This window comes from Physcomitrium patens, chromosome 26 (genome assembly GCF_059467195.1).
Source record: "Physcomitrium patens ecotype Gransden chromosome 26, ASM5946719v1, whole genome shotgun sequence".
NCBI lineage: Eukaryota > Viridiplantae > Streptophyta > Bryopsida > Funariales > Funariaceae > Physcomitrium > Physcomitrium patens.
The window spans coordinates 2597809-2613333 of record NC_143435.1 but is presented as its reverse complement, the minus strand read 5'-3'; the positions used below and the strand labels follow the sequence as shown (position 1 = coordinate 2613333).

Genomic DNA, 15525 nt, shown 5'->3' with positions numbered 1-15525 from the left:
TTTCTAGCCAGGATAAACCTAAAATAACTGGATTGGACGGGGATTTAATTATGTTAAAAGCTATGTAGCTATCATGACCGTCTATTGTTACTTTTATAGGATGAGTTTCATGAGTGACATCTCCAGAAGACAAGGGACGACCATCTATGACTTCTACATGTACTGGTTTAGGTTTCTGTACATAGGGTATTTTACGACTTTTAACAAATTGTTCATCTAAAAAACATGCTGAGGCTCCCGAATCTAATAAAGCAGAGGCTTTGTAATTCTTAGGTCCTAAATATAAGTCTATTATAAAACAAGGAGAGGGTTCTGAGGAGAGGATAGGACCTTCATTAGGAATTGTACAAGGTTCCAGCTGCACGGTCCCTATTGTAGCTGGACGAATCCGTTTTCCGACATGTTGTCTTCTTTGACCGTCGTACCCCTCATTTTATAGTTGCGTCGTTTCTTTGGACAATGTTGAGCAGTGTGCTTAGGTTCTCCGCAATATAAACATAATCCTTCTTGACGACGACGAATCTTTTCTTGCTCAGTTAGGGGTTTAAAACGTACCGCGTCAATTTGCATGTCTTCTACTTCTGAATGTACGTTTGGCAAAGATGTTGATGTTGCCATTGAGTAATAACGTTGAGGTTTCCGTGAATGATTCTCGGATCAAAATTCGAAAAGTCGATTATCACATTTTACCGCAAAATCGATTGCTTGACTCAAAGTTTGAGGATCAGGTAAGTTGAGCATCAATTTCTTTACTTCGTATTGCAATCCATAAAGAAATTGACTGATGAGTGCAGCATCATCCCACTTGATGTCAATTGCAAGTTGTCGAAATTGTGAAGCATATACTGTTACTGAGCGATTTTCTTGTCGCAGAATTCGGATCTTATTTGTTGCAACACGAGTTGCATCGTGTTCACCATACATAGATCGAAACTCCGCCAAAAAAGCTTCCAAATTGTCCAATATTGGATTTCGTTGTTCAAGAAAAGACGAAAACCACGATAATGCAGAACCAGAAAGTAGAGTGCCAATAAACCTGACTTGTGATCCTGGAGTTGGATAGCTTTGCGGTTGAAGTTCAATTGCCAATTGTACTTGATTGATGAACCCTCGAAACTTTGATCTCGTACCATCAAATTTCTCAGGTAAGGCAATTCTTGGTTCTCTAGTGTTTATAGGGTGTTGTACAATTGGAGAAGGAACGTGATTTGTTGTAGATGTTGAAGCAGCTCCGATCATCTCTATATCTCCACTTTCTGCTATTCTTGTTCTTTCCTGTGTTGGTGAATTGAGTTGATGCATCGCAAGCATTAACTCCCTCATTTGCTCTTGCATTTGTGCTATTGCGCTCTTCATTTCAACAAGCTCTGCCATAATGACACTAAGAAGAAAAATTTGTTTGATATTGCTCAAGACAAAAGAAAAGAAAGACTTGATAACAAAGAAGATACTAAGAACAATATCAGTTTAGAAGTGGGTAATCCGCAAACTTCTAATACGCTTATGTCTTGTCAAGAGAAAGGGGTAATCCACTCTTACTCAAGAAAAAACAAAGCTCTGATATTGTAAGTGTACTCTTGTCAATATGTCAAGGACAAAGACTCGATGAGAAAAAATATACACCAAAAGGCTATCTCGATATAATATAAACAAGTAGGTATATTAAAAGGAAACTGGAATGGCTATTGCCACAAGACAAGAAACTAAAGACTCTTGAACCTGGACTAGAAGCAAGAAAGGAGTTGACAAGAGTGAAGAGGGCTTCACTCTTGCCTCTATATATACTATCTAACTAGAAGCCACATGGCGATGTTCTATAAGACCTCCAATATATGTTGACTTTCTAGGCCACATGCCTTTGCTTATAAGGCAAGTTTTCTATGGATGGACCACGTAGTTAGCTTGTTCTTTAAGCTTCCAACATGTATGGCACATGGCTAACTTGTTGACCAAGTTTCTAGCCTAAAAGTCAACTATAGACTCCTATAAAGTCAAAGCAGTGTCTATGAAGCTTCTAAGAAGCTTTTCTAGAAGATATTACACAATTAACCTACTTTTATCTACTTTTACATACTTTTATCTATTCATATAGGTAATTATATGTATGTCCGTGACAGTGATGCATGATCAATTTGTTGACCAAGTTTTTAACTTATCAATCAATTACAAGCACATGTAAAGTCAAAATTATATTTATGAAGCTTTTAAGAAGCTTTTTTAGAAGATCAAATTAATATATTTTTACCTACTTCTATCTAATTATATAGATAATTATTGGAATAAATATATATATCGATAACAACATCATATTATCTTTCAGTGATTTTCTAGCCTTTTGATTGATACAAGAGTATATTGATCTTTTAGTCCTTTGAGATTCATGTCATTGACACTTTATTGTCAAAAACCTTCCTTATTCACCAACCAATGAGACCATTGTACATGGAGGATACCTACTGTCACATAGTAACATGAATATATGATAAAAATGAAAACATGGATGTTGTTATTGCTCAAAATTTTGAGCAATGTGTTGATATTATAGTTATTAGTGTGTGCAAAATTTGGAACCAATTGAACGGTTAGATCAAAGTGTATGAAGGTTTTTAAGGGTCAAGGTCTCAAAAATTGAAATTTGAAGGTTGGTGAGTATTTTTAAGATTTTTAGCAATCTATTGATTGAATTGAAGTGAATTTTTTTTGTATGGAGATTAGACTTGATCTTCTACAATTTAAGTGTATTTTAGAGGAAATTTAATAGTTCAAGAAGGAGATATTGGCATTGGAAGTTTGACATTTAGATTGGATTAGGAGGCCAGCCAATACCCAAGTAGAATTTAGAATTCATCTTCTATTTGATAAGTTTGATCTTCTTCAAATTTTGAATCCTTGTTGCCAACTTAGTTTTTGTAAAATCTTAAGCAAGATCGATGATATAATTGTTAGATATTGAGGTTCTAAACTGCCCCAAGGTTAGATTAAATTGATTAGAGTAGGTTTAGGATTTAAAAATTGGTTAGGATTTAGGATTTGTTTAGGATTTAGTTAGGATTTGACTTAGGATTTAAGTAAAAACTATTATGATTTTAACTAGGATCAAAGTGAAATTTGATTGGAATTTATTTAAAATATATTTTAGGTTTTATTTTAATATTTCATTTGAATTTCTTTAGGATTTCTTTATGATTCTTTCATGATTTCTTTGAGGTTTCTTTGGATTGATTAAAGCTTGATTAGCATTGTTAAGGTTTAATTGAAATTATTTAGTATTCTATTAGAATTAGAATCTTGATGCAATATTCTTTCTACCTTCCACAACCAAGTGTTTAGTACATTTTCAAGCAAGGCGTCACGTAATACGACACCACCACTTAACTAACCAATGGGACCGTTGCACATGGAATTGCCTACTCCTTAATCACTTACAATTATAGCAGATGTTTATCTTCACACAACAAAAATTAGTCAATTAGACGCTTCTATTTTTTGGAGATGTAAGTGTAGCAATTTGTAGTATGCGTGTAGCAACTTGAAATATACTTGTAGCCTAAGCCTAAAACTTAATAATTCAAGACATTGTAGCTAACAAAAAAAATACATTTTTAGGATAAATATAAAATAAGTTATTTATTTATTTTTAAATATGGCTCAAATTAGATCAATTAGGATCACCAAATAAATAAGTAGATGGATCAAAAAAAATCCATTAAGTAGTATTTATTTCTTCTATTAAAGATCTATATCTATTATTTATTACTAAATTCTTAATAAAAAAGCTTTCAATTATTATAAAAATATTTTTAAAAAATAAATAAAAAAAGAAAAACTATATTTTATAATTCATAATTATATTTAAAATAGAAAAGATCTTAATATAAATTTTAGGCATATTGGCTCAAATGGGGCCATATATTAATGTTCAATGTAAGAATCTTACTACCTATGATGCTAAAATTTGTATAGAAATCAATCATCCACCATATTTATTTAAAATCACACAATATTCAAACAATATTTTGGAGAGAATTTGTACAATTATTTGCTATAATATTTGTATGTAATCTATTCTCAATATAAATAACACACTTTATCTATTTTGCCACCATCTTCCACGTCATTCTTTTATCCTTGCTCGAAGTATCTACGTGCAAAGCATGGGCTGAATGGGCTGCCACGTAGGATAGCGCTGTTGAATGACATCTGCACATGGTTGATCATTCATCCGTGTATTCGATGTTATACACAATCGGTATACTTTAATCCGCCACGTGTGGGCGTTCGAAGCCCATTCAGAGAGATTGCCTCCCCTTCTCCGCCCCCGCGAAACCCTCGCCTCAGTGTTGGTGTGTCTGTCTCCCTGCTTCGAATCCTCTCGAATCTGCGCTTCGCTTGCACGCCGTGACATCGCTCTGCCGCATTCTAGCAACGTGAGAGCGGGGAGCTGCTGATGGTAGGTAACCCTCTGGTTTTCTCTTTTTTTTGGTTTCGAAATGCACTGACACCTCGAGAGCAACTTCCAGAGAGGCGATGTCTTACAATGTGTTGCAGAGGTGCAGTAGAAATGGTTCTACTCGTCACCTTGGCCTGCGGCAAGCACATACTTAGCTCGAGCGTGACGATGGAAACTCAATTTACTCCCGCGTATTCTGTTCTTTGTAGTTCTCTTACAGGCTCTTCATACTACTAATATCAACCAATAACAGAATTGCAACATGACTTCTTTCAGGTGAGAATCGGTTTGCACAACATACAATGCGCCGAAGTGAATACCTCAGGATGACATAGTGAGATTCGGTCTTCTCTTTTTTTGGTTCCGACATAGTTACCGACAACGTGAATACCGCAAGATGTTGCAGCTTCTCGTCTTGCAAATCCACTGTTTCCTGCAGATTCCTGGTGAGCACCCTGAATTCTTCATCTACGTTGACGATGGCCTGCGTCGTCAATATCATAGCCTATCCACAGAACCCAAATAATATTTGTGTTGCTGGACCTTCCGAGGAAAAGTTCAGGTAGATTTGTAGCAATACCCTCTGTTTTTATTTGTATTCTTCTCGTGAGATAGTTGGTTCGTACCCCTGATCCAAAGTGGAGTGATTACATCGACTCTTGCAGGTACTCGCTGCAAGGAGCAACATTGATCACTAAAGATCTCTTTGCATTTCCTGGACATCAACTATTGCTAAGTTTTTTGTTGTATAATATGATGATACAAAGCTAGAGCCTGCCCCACAACTCTGTGTGCAAGCAAGCTAGCAATTCCATCTGTAAAGCTCCAACGATTTTAATTTACTTGAGGTATGATCAGATACCTCCCAGTGACTCTTCTAGAAGTCTTGTTAGCTTAGAGTCGCGGAAAGAGACGTCAGTAATGTCGGGATCCGCCCTTGTGCTAATGCACTTTTCTGTGCATGACATAGGAACATGATCAGACTGATTGCTAAACTTTTGTTGCACTGCTGTCTTGCTTTGAAGTCAACTTATAATGCATGGAAAGGAACAATAACAGATCGAGTAAAAGAGCTCGAATATAGGAACTAGTTAGTCTTATCTAGCAAGATGAGTGGTGCTATGTTGAAACGTTCTAATTTAATGCTTATCAAAGATATGAGTCAATCTTGTGTCTATGAAACATGTTGTAGGATTGACATTTAAATTAGTTTGATCAATGTTAACATTGTCTTTGTGTGAAGGACTTGTGATAATCAAACATTTCAAGAATCTATAATATTTTCAATAAACAAAGGAGTATACTCAAGAATCAAATACTAGTTATTTTGTAAGGTATGAGCATCAATCACTATGATTTTTATGATTTTGTATAAGTCATTAGACATTTGAAATGAACATTTATGTATTATTTTATTTGTATGTACAAATATTTGTTATGTTAAAAATGATGGTAAAAAACTACTAAAAGAATTATAAATGTAAGTAGAAATTGTTTTTATTCATGTGAAATATATTAGTAGCAGCTTCGTTATTTTGATGAAGCTTTTGGATGAATAAAAACTATTAAAGTGTATTAAATTTTGTAATAAGATTGTAATTATGTGGTTGAAGGCAAATTACACATATCATTTAAATATTTATTATGGCTTATCTTTTGAAATTCCTAGTAAAGTGTGTTTTAATAATTTGGTGATTTTTATTTGCTTGTTATACATTGGGATCTCTAATTATTAAAGAATTTTATTTCAAGGAAGAAAAGTTGATATTGGAGATGTGCTCACTCAATGCCATATTTACAACAAAGAAATTGAGGTATTATTCAGGACCAAATTCTTCTTGAATAGAAATCAATGTCATAATATCTACAAACCACTTGGCCATGTTATTAAAGTATTTGAAAGCTTTAAAACTTGTAGCAATGAAAGAAATAAGTATGAACTTTTATTTTGTGAATTTCAAGATACAACATTTAATATATATAAATTGATAAAAAATTGTAGGCAACAATGTTGGTGTAAAGCAAGTATCTTTTAAATGAAAAATAAAGAAATGTTTAGGAAACTATTGTGTGACTTGAAGATTTATCATGATTTGGGAGTTGATCTACTTTCAAATGAGTGTCTAGAAAAGTTAGAAGACATTATATTTATATTGTTTGATTTTTCTACTTATGAAGAAGTGAAATATGATTGTAAAGAACTTTATAAGAGATTGGATTATGCAAGTAAAGATATGTAATTTAAAGATTATGGATTAGCAAATTCTCTATTAGATAGATTAAAGGACTTGCAATGTGTAGAAGAAGAAGAATTGAAGTTTTTGGTAGTATCAAGTGATATCAAAAATTTAGAACTTGGAAAATCTATAAATGATGGTTCTTTTGGAGAAGTTTATGAATCAAGGTGGTTTGGACTTTTAAGTGAAACAAAAGTGATGGATGTTGATTTGAATACAATGTTCGGGCAAGAAGTAAGTATTTTAGTTAATTCAAGCCATCTAAATGTGATCAAATATTTTTATGATGCAAAAAATAAAGTAAATGAGATTGATGAATCTTCAAGAATGAATATTTTAAGTCATGAAGTATACTTGGTGATGGAATTGATGCAAGCCAATTTGAACAACATATTAGAAGAAAAAAAGTCAATACCATATTATTTTCTTAAGATATTATTTATCAAATTGTAAAAAGGATGTATTTGCATGACATGAATATTATTCATTGAGATCTAAAGCTAGATAATACATCATTCATTATTACAGATGATTGTAAATTTTTTAATGGTTTTTAATATGTTGTGAAGTTCATTGATTTTGGTTGGTCAAGGACTAATGTAGAAAGGAATTCAAAAGCTAAATAAAATAATTGTATATATGGAACATTAAGATATACAATTTTAGAGATATTAAAAGGTATAATGAAATCAATAAAGATGTGTGCTTTTAAATCAAATGTATATTCTTTTGCAATGACATGTTCTAAGATTCTCTTAAGAAAAGATCCAATTGATAGTATAATCAAGAAAGGTAAATTATTAGAAAGAATTGAAAAAGATGAAAGACCAAAGTTATCTTCAAATTGTGGTGGTCTTAATGAATTGATCCAAGAATATTGGACTTTGGATCCTTTATAAAGATCAAGTTTTGCCAATATTTGTAAGAGATTCATAAAATTAAAAAAAATATATATGTAGTAGAAATTAATATAATCTAAACTTCTTATTTTGGATTATTTAAGAAAAAATATCATCAAAAGAATAAATCAAAGAATATGAAAGTTGATATTATATTGATAAATCTTATATTAAAAAGTCTCTTTGATATTTACATTGAACTAATTTGTTTGAATTCTAGATATTTTTATTTCAATTCATATTCTTTGATGATGTTTTATTATCAATATATAAATATATAATTAGACTATTATATTAGAATCTAAGGCATAGGTTGTATCTTTTATTAATTTTATGATTTGATTGCTTGAATAAGAAAATAAACATGAAGACTAATTAATGGATCTAAAACAATATTTGCTAAAAATCAAACAACTACATAAGGGAGGAATGATGGCATTGTGTTTTGTTGATATAGGTGGAATAAGAAAGACTACATTAACAAAGACTACATTTGATGATATGAAACACATGTATGATGTATTGTGCTTTATTGAAAGTATTGAAAATAAAGATGATGGTTTTTCAACAATTTGTAAAATTTTAAACCAAATAAATTTTCAATCAAAATCAAAAGAATTTGAAAGAAGCTCAAGAAATAATAAGATGAATATTGATAAGCAAAAAATTCATATTGATTTTAGATGGTGTGAAGAGTAAGAATTATATTAATATTGTTGTGCTTATAAATGTCTTGTATTCTAATAAATGTAGCATATTAATTATGACAATACAAAATTGGAAGGTCGTAGAAGACTATCCTAAAAAGTTTCATAAAATTGATGTTAAAAAACTTGATGAAGATACAAGTTTGAAGTTATTTACAACTTATTCTTGTAGAAATTATACTATATTTTCTAAAGAATTTATTGAGGTTGGCAAGCAGATTGTAAAAACATGTAATGGACCAACTTTGAATTTGAAAGTTACAAGGTCATTTTGAAGAAGACAAAAGAAATTGAGATTTTGAGGAAGAACTTTTCAAAAATTAAAAAAACAAAGAGATATAGACAAAAATGAAGAAGATAGCTATCATAAGCTTTGGGGTATTTTGAAGATAAGTTTTGATGCCTTAAAAATTAAAGAAAAAAATATGTTTTTGGACATTTTTTGCTTCTTTTGTAATAATGTAAATTAGGATGGTACAATGGAAGAAAGAATATAACAAATATGGGCCCACACTAAGAATGAAGTTAAAAAATAAGATTCAAATAGTATTTTAGCTATGTTGGTTCATCAATCAATAATAAAAATAAATAAAGATAGAGTAATAAAAGTGCATGATCAATTATAAGATATGAATCAAAGAACTGTTGAAAAGAAGAAGAATATAAAGGCACACAAATTTGGCATGTAAATATGGTGCTAATAGATAGATTAATAAAAATAAAAATAAAAATTAATAATAAAAGAATAATTAAAATAAAATTATTAATAATAAATATTAAATTAAATATTAAATATTTTAATATTTTTTAAGATTAGATTTATATTTTTTGTGTGATGATGCAAATTATTTGAAAATTTGTATAAATTTTAAGTATCTTAAAATGATATTAATTGCAATTTTTAATTATTCTTCTTTTATATTATTAAATATTTAGATTATATTATTTTAATAACAAAATAGGAAATATGCTGCAAAAATATATTATCAAAATATCTTGCTTTTCTTCTCTACAAATACTCATATTTACTTGATAGAAATTCAAATCAAGATATTTTTGAAATATGTATTTTTTTAGCTGAAAATGCTAAAAAGTTAAAAGTTTTGATGTTAAGATATAACTATTATTGCATCTATCCTTATAAAATAATAAAATTATTATCTACAATACTCAATAAAGATTTTTTGAAAAAACTCAAAGAATTAAGCATATTAAATCTAATAGGATTTGAATTAGATAAAAATCTACTAATAAAATTATTGCAAATTATTATATTATTAGAAATTAATTTAGATAGATATTATCAAAAAAAATAAAAATAAAAATTTATTTTTAAAATAAATAAATTTTTAAATTTTTAAAAAAATATAAAAACCATACCAAATGAATTAATACATCTTAAGTCATTAATAATACTTAATTTTTAAAATTTCTTAAGTTTAATTAGCTTTTCAAATAAATTGATAAATCTTCTTTCTTTAAAAATGCTTAATTTGAATAGTTGCTAAAGTTTGATGCACTTGCTAAATGAATTTGAAAATCTTTCTCCTTAAAAAATATTTAATTTTAGTGGTTTCTCAAGTTTGATAAGCTTGCCAAATAAATTGGCAAACATTTTTTTTTTACAGAGGCTTAATTTGAGTGGTTACTCAAATTTGACAAGCTTACCAAATAAATTGAAAAAACTTTATTTTTTGACAAGAATTAATTTGAGTAGGTGCTTAAGATTAAAAAATTTACCAAATAAATTTTAAAAAACTTTCTTCTTTAATAAAAGTTAATTTGATTAGATGTTTAAGATTAAAAATCTTACCACATGACTTTGGTAATCTTTCTACTTTGACAAGACTTGATTTTAATCATAGCCTAAGCTTAACAAGTTTACCAAATGACTTAAAAAATCTTTCTTCTTTAATAAGATTTAATTTGAGTAGGTTCTTAAGATTAAAAATCTTACCAAATATATTGAAAAAACTTTCTTTTGTAACATGACTTGATTTGAGTGATTTTTTTTAGCATAACAAGCTTGCTAAATGACTTTTCAAATCTTTCTTCTTTGCAAATACTTAATTTGAGTGGTTACTTAAGCTTGAGAAGCTTATCAAATAAATTAAAAAATCATTCTTCTTTGAAAAGAATTTATTTAAATTGCAACTTAAGCTTGATAAGTTTGCCAAATGAATTGACAAAACTTTCTTTTTTGATAATACTTAATTTAAGTGAATGAAAAATCTTGAAAAGCATGCCAAAAAAATTTAAAAAATATTTCTTTTTTGAAAATATTTTATTTGACTAATTTCTCAAGCTTGATTAGTATGCCAAATGGACTAACAAATATTTATTCTATGAAAGAATTTATTCTAAATAGTTGCTTAAGCTTGGCAAGCTTATCAAATAATCTTGCAAATCTTTTTTCTTTGACAAGACTTGATTTGAGAAGTTTCTTAAGCTTAAGAAGCTTGCAAAATGACTTTAAAAATCTCTCTTATTTGACAAGACTTGATTAAAGTGGTTGTTTAAGTTTAAAAAGCTTACCAAATAACTTTACAAATATTTTTTCTTTGATAAGACTTGATTTAAGTAGTTGTTTAAGTTTGAAAAGCTTGCCAAATGACTTTGCAAAGCTTTCTTCACTAATAAGACTTTATTGGAGTAATTATTCAAGTATAATAAGCTTATTAAATAAATTGACAAATATTTCTTCTATAATAATATTTAATTTGAGTAATTATTCTAGCTTAACAAGCTTATATATTAAATTGGTAAATTTTTCTTCTTTGAAAATACTTGTTTTGAGTGGTTGCTTGAACTTCATAATTTTGCCAAAAAAATTAACAATTCTTTCTTCTTTGAAAATGCTTAATTTAAGTGGTTTTTTAAAAATTAACAAACTTCTAAATAAATTATCAAACTTTTTTTTTTTACATATACTTAATTTGAGTGGTTTTTTAAGCTTAACCAGCTTACCAAAAATATTAGCAAACATTTCTTCTATGACAATACTTAATTTATAAGATTGATCTAACTTAACAAGCTTACCAAATAAATTTAAAAAATCTTTATTCTTTAAAAAATCTTAATTTTAGTAGCTGTCTAAACTTAAAAAGCTTACCAAATGAATTGGCAAACCTTTCTTCCATGATAGTGCTTAATTTGAATGGTTACTATAACTTGAGAGGATTCCCAAATAAACTAAAAAATATATTTTTTCTTTGAAAAATCTTAATTTGAGTGGTTGCTCAAGCTTAATCAATTTGCCAAAAATATTGGCAAACATTTCTTCTATGATGATACTTAATTTGAATAGTTACTTCAAGTTGAAAAACTTTCCAAACAAATTAGATTTTTTTTTTCTTTACATACATTTAGTTTGAGTAATTGTTTAAAATTGATAAGCTTATTAAATCAATTAAAAAATCTTTCTTCTATGACAATACATAATTTGAGTTTTTTAAGTTGATAAGCTTATCAAATAAATTGCCAAACTCAAATTATGTATTGTCATAGAACTTAACTAGTTCCTTCAACTTGATAAGCTTGTCAAATAAATTGCCAAACTTTTCTTTTTTGAAAATGCTTGAGTGGTTGTTCAAACTTCATAAGCTTACTAAGTGATTTAGCAAACCTTTTTTCTTTAAAAACACTTGATTTGAGTGGTTGCTTAATCTTGAGAAGCTTTCCAAATAAATTGGCAAATCTTTGGTCTTTGCAAACATTTGGTTTGAATAGTTGCAAAAATTTGATAAGCTTTCCAAATAAATGAAAAAATCTCTTTTCTTTAAAAAGACTTGATTTCAGATGTTGCTTTAGCTTGATAAGTTTGCTAAATGAATTAGAAAATATTGAAAGAACCAAAAAGTATTATTGGATTAAAATTTATCAATAATTATTTAAAATTTAATAAGACAATTTTAGCATTAAAAATAATAAAATATATTTATTCTTATATATAATATTTTTCAAATCTAAAAGTAATATTTTATGTAGTTATTTAAATATTTTTATTTAAATACTATATAATCTTTAAAATATTTAATTTTAACTTAAAATTTTATAAACAAAAGCTACTCATACTTGTAATTTGAATAAACAAAGATGTCTATATCTATATCTATATATATATATATATATATATATATATATATATATATATATATATATATATATATATATATATATTAGAAATATATTTTTAATATAATATAATAATTTTAATTTTAATAAATTTAAGTTAATATATCTACATAGTATAAAGATAAATTCTAATTTTATTCAATTATAGTTATGATCAAATAATTTTGAAATTTGGATGATTTATAGTTTTTATATCAATCAAACAAGTATTATAAGATCTTATTTATTTACAAACTAGTCACAACTCAAATATTATATATGATTGTTATATAAAAATTAATTTAGCATGTGTCTTAATAATTTGACTCATTATATTTTAATTTTAGTATGTTACAAGTTTCTTCAATTTTCTTTGATTTTATAATGTCATGAAATTAAACTTTAACATGCATATTAATTTTTAGATTTAAATCTATTAGAAATATTTTTTAGATATTTAACTAAAAAAATTTCTTCATTAATTTTAAATCCTAAAACTTCTAAGTAAGTTTTAAGTCTAATAAGACATGGATCTTAGTTACCCTTATTAAATCCTAAAACTCATAAAACCTTATTGCATCTCAAATCCTAATTCATCCCAAATCCTTATATTTCCACAATTTACTATTCTTAAATAAATCTTAATCTTAAAAATTTCAAAATAAATCATAAATTCTATAAATCACAATTCTAGAATAATTCTAATTATAATAATTATTAATTAATCCTAACAGTCTTAAACAACTCAAAATCCACGAAAGTTTTAAAAAATCGTAATAAATCCTAAATATTGGTAATCCTAAATAAATCAATGTATTTCAGATCCCAATGTATTTTTGTTTATTTCTTAGACAAAAAAATCCACGTCAAGTCTATTGTGTTTTTTTTTTTTTTTTTTTTTTTTTTTTCACTATTATCTTAATAGTTAAGACACAAATCTACTCTGGTCTTTTCTTTTGTACATTAAATAATCTACTACAAGTATGCATCTACCCTTATCACAATTATAGAAGTAAAAAAATCTATCATATCTCTTCTTCTTATTATTATTTTATGCCTTTTCTTTCTACTTTGAAAAACTCAGAAACAACTATATTCTTGCTCTTTACTCGTACACACAAAAATACAATCTATAATAAGTTTAATTATTTTCTTATTTCTTCTAATCAAATAATTCACAAATCATTTACAAATCACATACAATAACAAATGTAATAATTTTTTTAAAAGATAAGAAGTATGTAAAATATATCTTTTTATAGATGATTATTTAATTTAACTATGATAAAGATAGAACTTAATAAATAGTTGTGTAATCATAAATGTGGATGAGATTGTTGTAGAAACAAAGAAGTAAATATTAGAATGAGGAGAATATAAAAGTCTTTTAGAATATTAATATATATATATATATATATATATATACGAGAATATTTAAATTATTCAAAAAAAATCTTAAATTGAACTACATACTTCTTATCATTATGGTGTTGTTATATTGCTATTGGATGAAAGAAAGAAAGAAAAAAGGATTATATTATAAAAGAGCTTAATTGAAAATAGAGTAGAGAATTAATATAAAAAATATAGATAAATGGTAGGAAGATAATAAAATATTGAATGTTAATATTGTCTTTTGTAAAACATATTTTTACTTACTTTATAAGGCTATAAACAAGAAGAAAAAATTAGATAAGCAAAAATAATATTACAAGAATCTTTAGGTAAAAGTAAAGAATAGCTTTTAATAAGAATTATTTAGAAAAACCATAAATTTACACTTAAAAAGTCCTAGTTATAAACTAAGATTGAAACTAGATCCTAAGGCACAAGATTGCATCCTTTGGCAAGTGTGGGCTTCTTCTATTGGTTAACAAGTAGAGTTGATAAGAAAACTTTTTAAACTTTCTTCAAGCATTGATTTTGAGTGATTTGAGTGGATTTTAACTTTAGAAGAGCTTTGCAAAGTTAAGATAGTTTTGAGTGATTACATTTTTTTATGGAATAAAAAAAGATTTATATTTTAGAAAATTTATAAATTTTGTAGCAAATTAATTGGTGAAAATTTGTGAATTAGTGAATTTAGTTGTCTTAGATATAAGTTATAAATTTGAATTTAATTAAACAATTAGAACAAAGCTTATCAAAATTTAAGTAGATTGGAGTCTTAAAAATTAGATTTTGAGGGTCAATATAGGTTTTTATTATTTTGAGCAATTTACCAAATTAATTAAGATGATTTTTTATAAATTAATAATTGAATTTATTTCCAATATTTGTAAAGATTTTAAAAACAAATGAATAATGCTAAAAGAAGATATTAATCCTAAAAGATTGATATTAAGATTGGAGAAGGATGACAGCTAATATTTAATTGGATTATGCTTTTTTTTCTTTTAGTTGGTAATTTTAATTTTCTTCAAATTTTATGTTTTTGATTTGATTTTCAATTATGATATTGAAAATTAAAATCAATTAATTAATATCAATAGTTAATTTAATAAGAATAATTATAGCTTTAAATTTGTAATAAAATTTGATTAAGATTTAATTAGAATTTATTTAGAGTTTCTTAAGGTTTTCTACAATATTGTTCAAATTTCTTTAAGGTTTCTTAATAATTTCTTTAGGAATTTAAAGGATTTTTTTTAATGATTTCTTTAATTTTTTTTAAAGATTTCTTTGAGGCTAGTTAAAATTTCTTTAGGATTCTTTTAGAGTCTCTTTGTATTAGTTATGATATCTTTAGAACTTAATTAGGACTATTAAGGATTATGAAAAATTATTTAAGATTTATTTTGAATTGATTAGATTGATAAGACATATCTAAGATTTTTCTAAGTTTAAAAAAGTTGTTTAAGATTGCCAATATGGTGTTTTTAAATACCTTATATATTTTTTTTTAGGTTGAAAATTTAACTTCAAGGTTAAATCAAATTCTTTCATATCTAAATGCCTAGCTCATTTTCACATAACATGGCATTGTTATGTACTATATTACAATTAATCTTCGAAATACTAGAGTAAGTTCTTTAAGTAATATAATACATAGCAATAATTTGCACACATCACATGTATAACAACATACAATTTTTACAGCCCTTATCTTAATAAAAACT

General features: G+C 26.8%; 1 long non-coding RNA gene across 2 annotated transcripts; it reads left to right on the top strand.

Annotated features, from left to right (window-relative positions):
- Positions 1-4347: 4347 nt before the first annotated feature.
- On the top strand, positions 4348-6513 carry LOC112277726 (uncharacterized). Of its 2 annotated transcripts, none has more exons than XR_002968484.3 (5): positions 4348-4450; positions 4727-4896; positions 5116-5298; positions 5694-5784; positions 6203-6513. It is a non-coding gene; the product is annotated as an uncharacterized LOC112277726 (long non-coding RNA). The 2 variants fall into 2 exon arrangements; XR_012216870.2 differs by having other exon boundaries at positions 6189-6513.
- The last annotated feature ends 9012 nt before the right edge of the window (positions 6514-15525 follow it).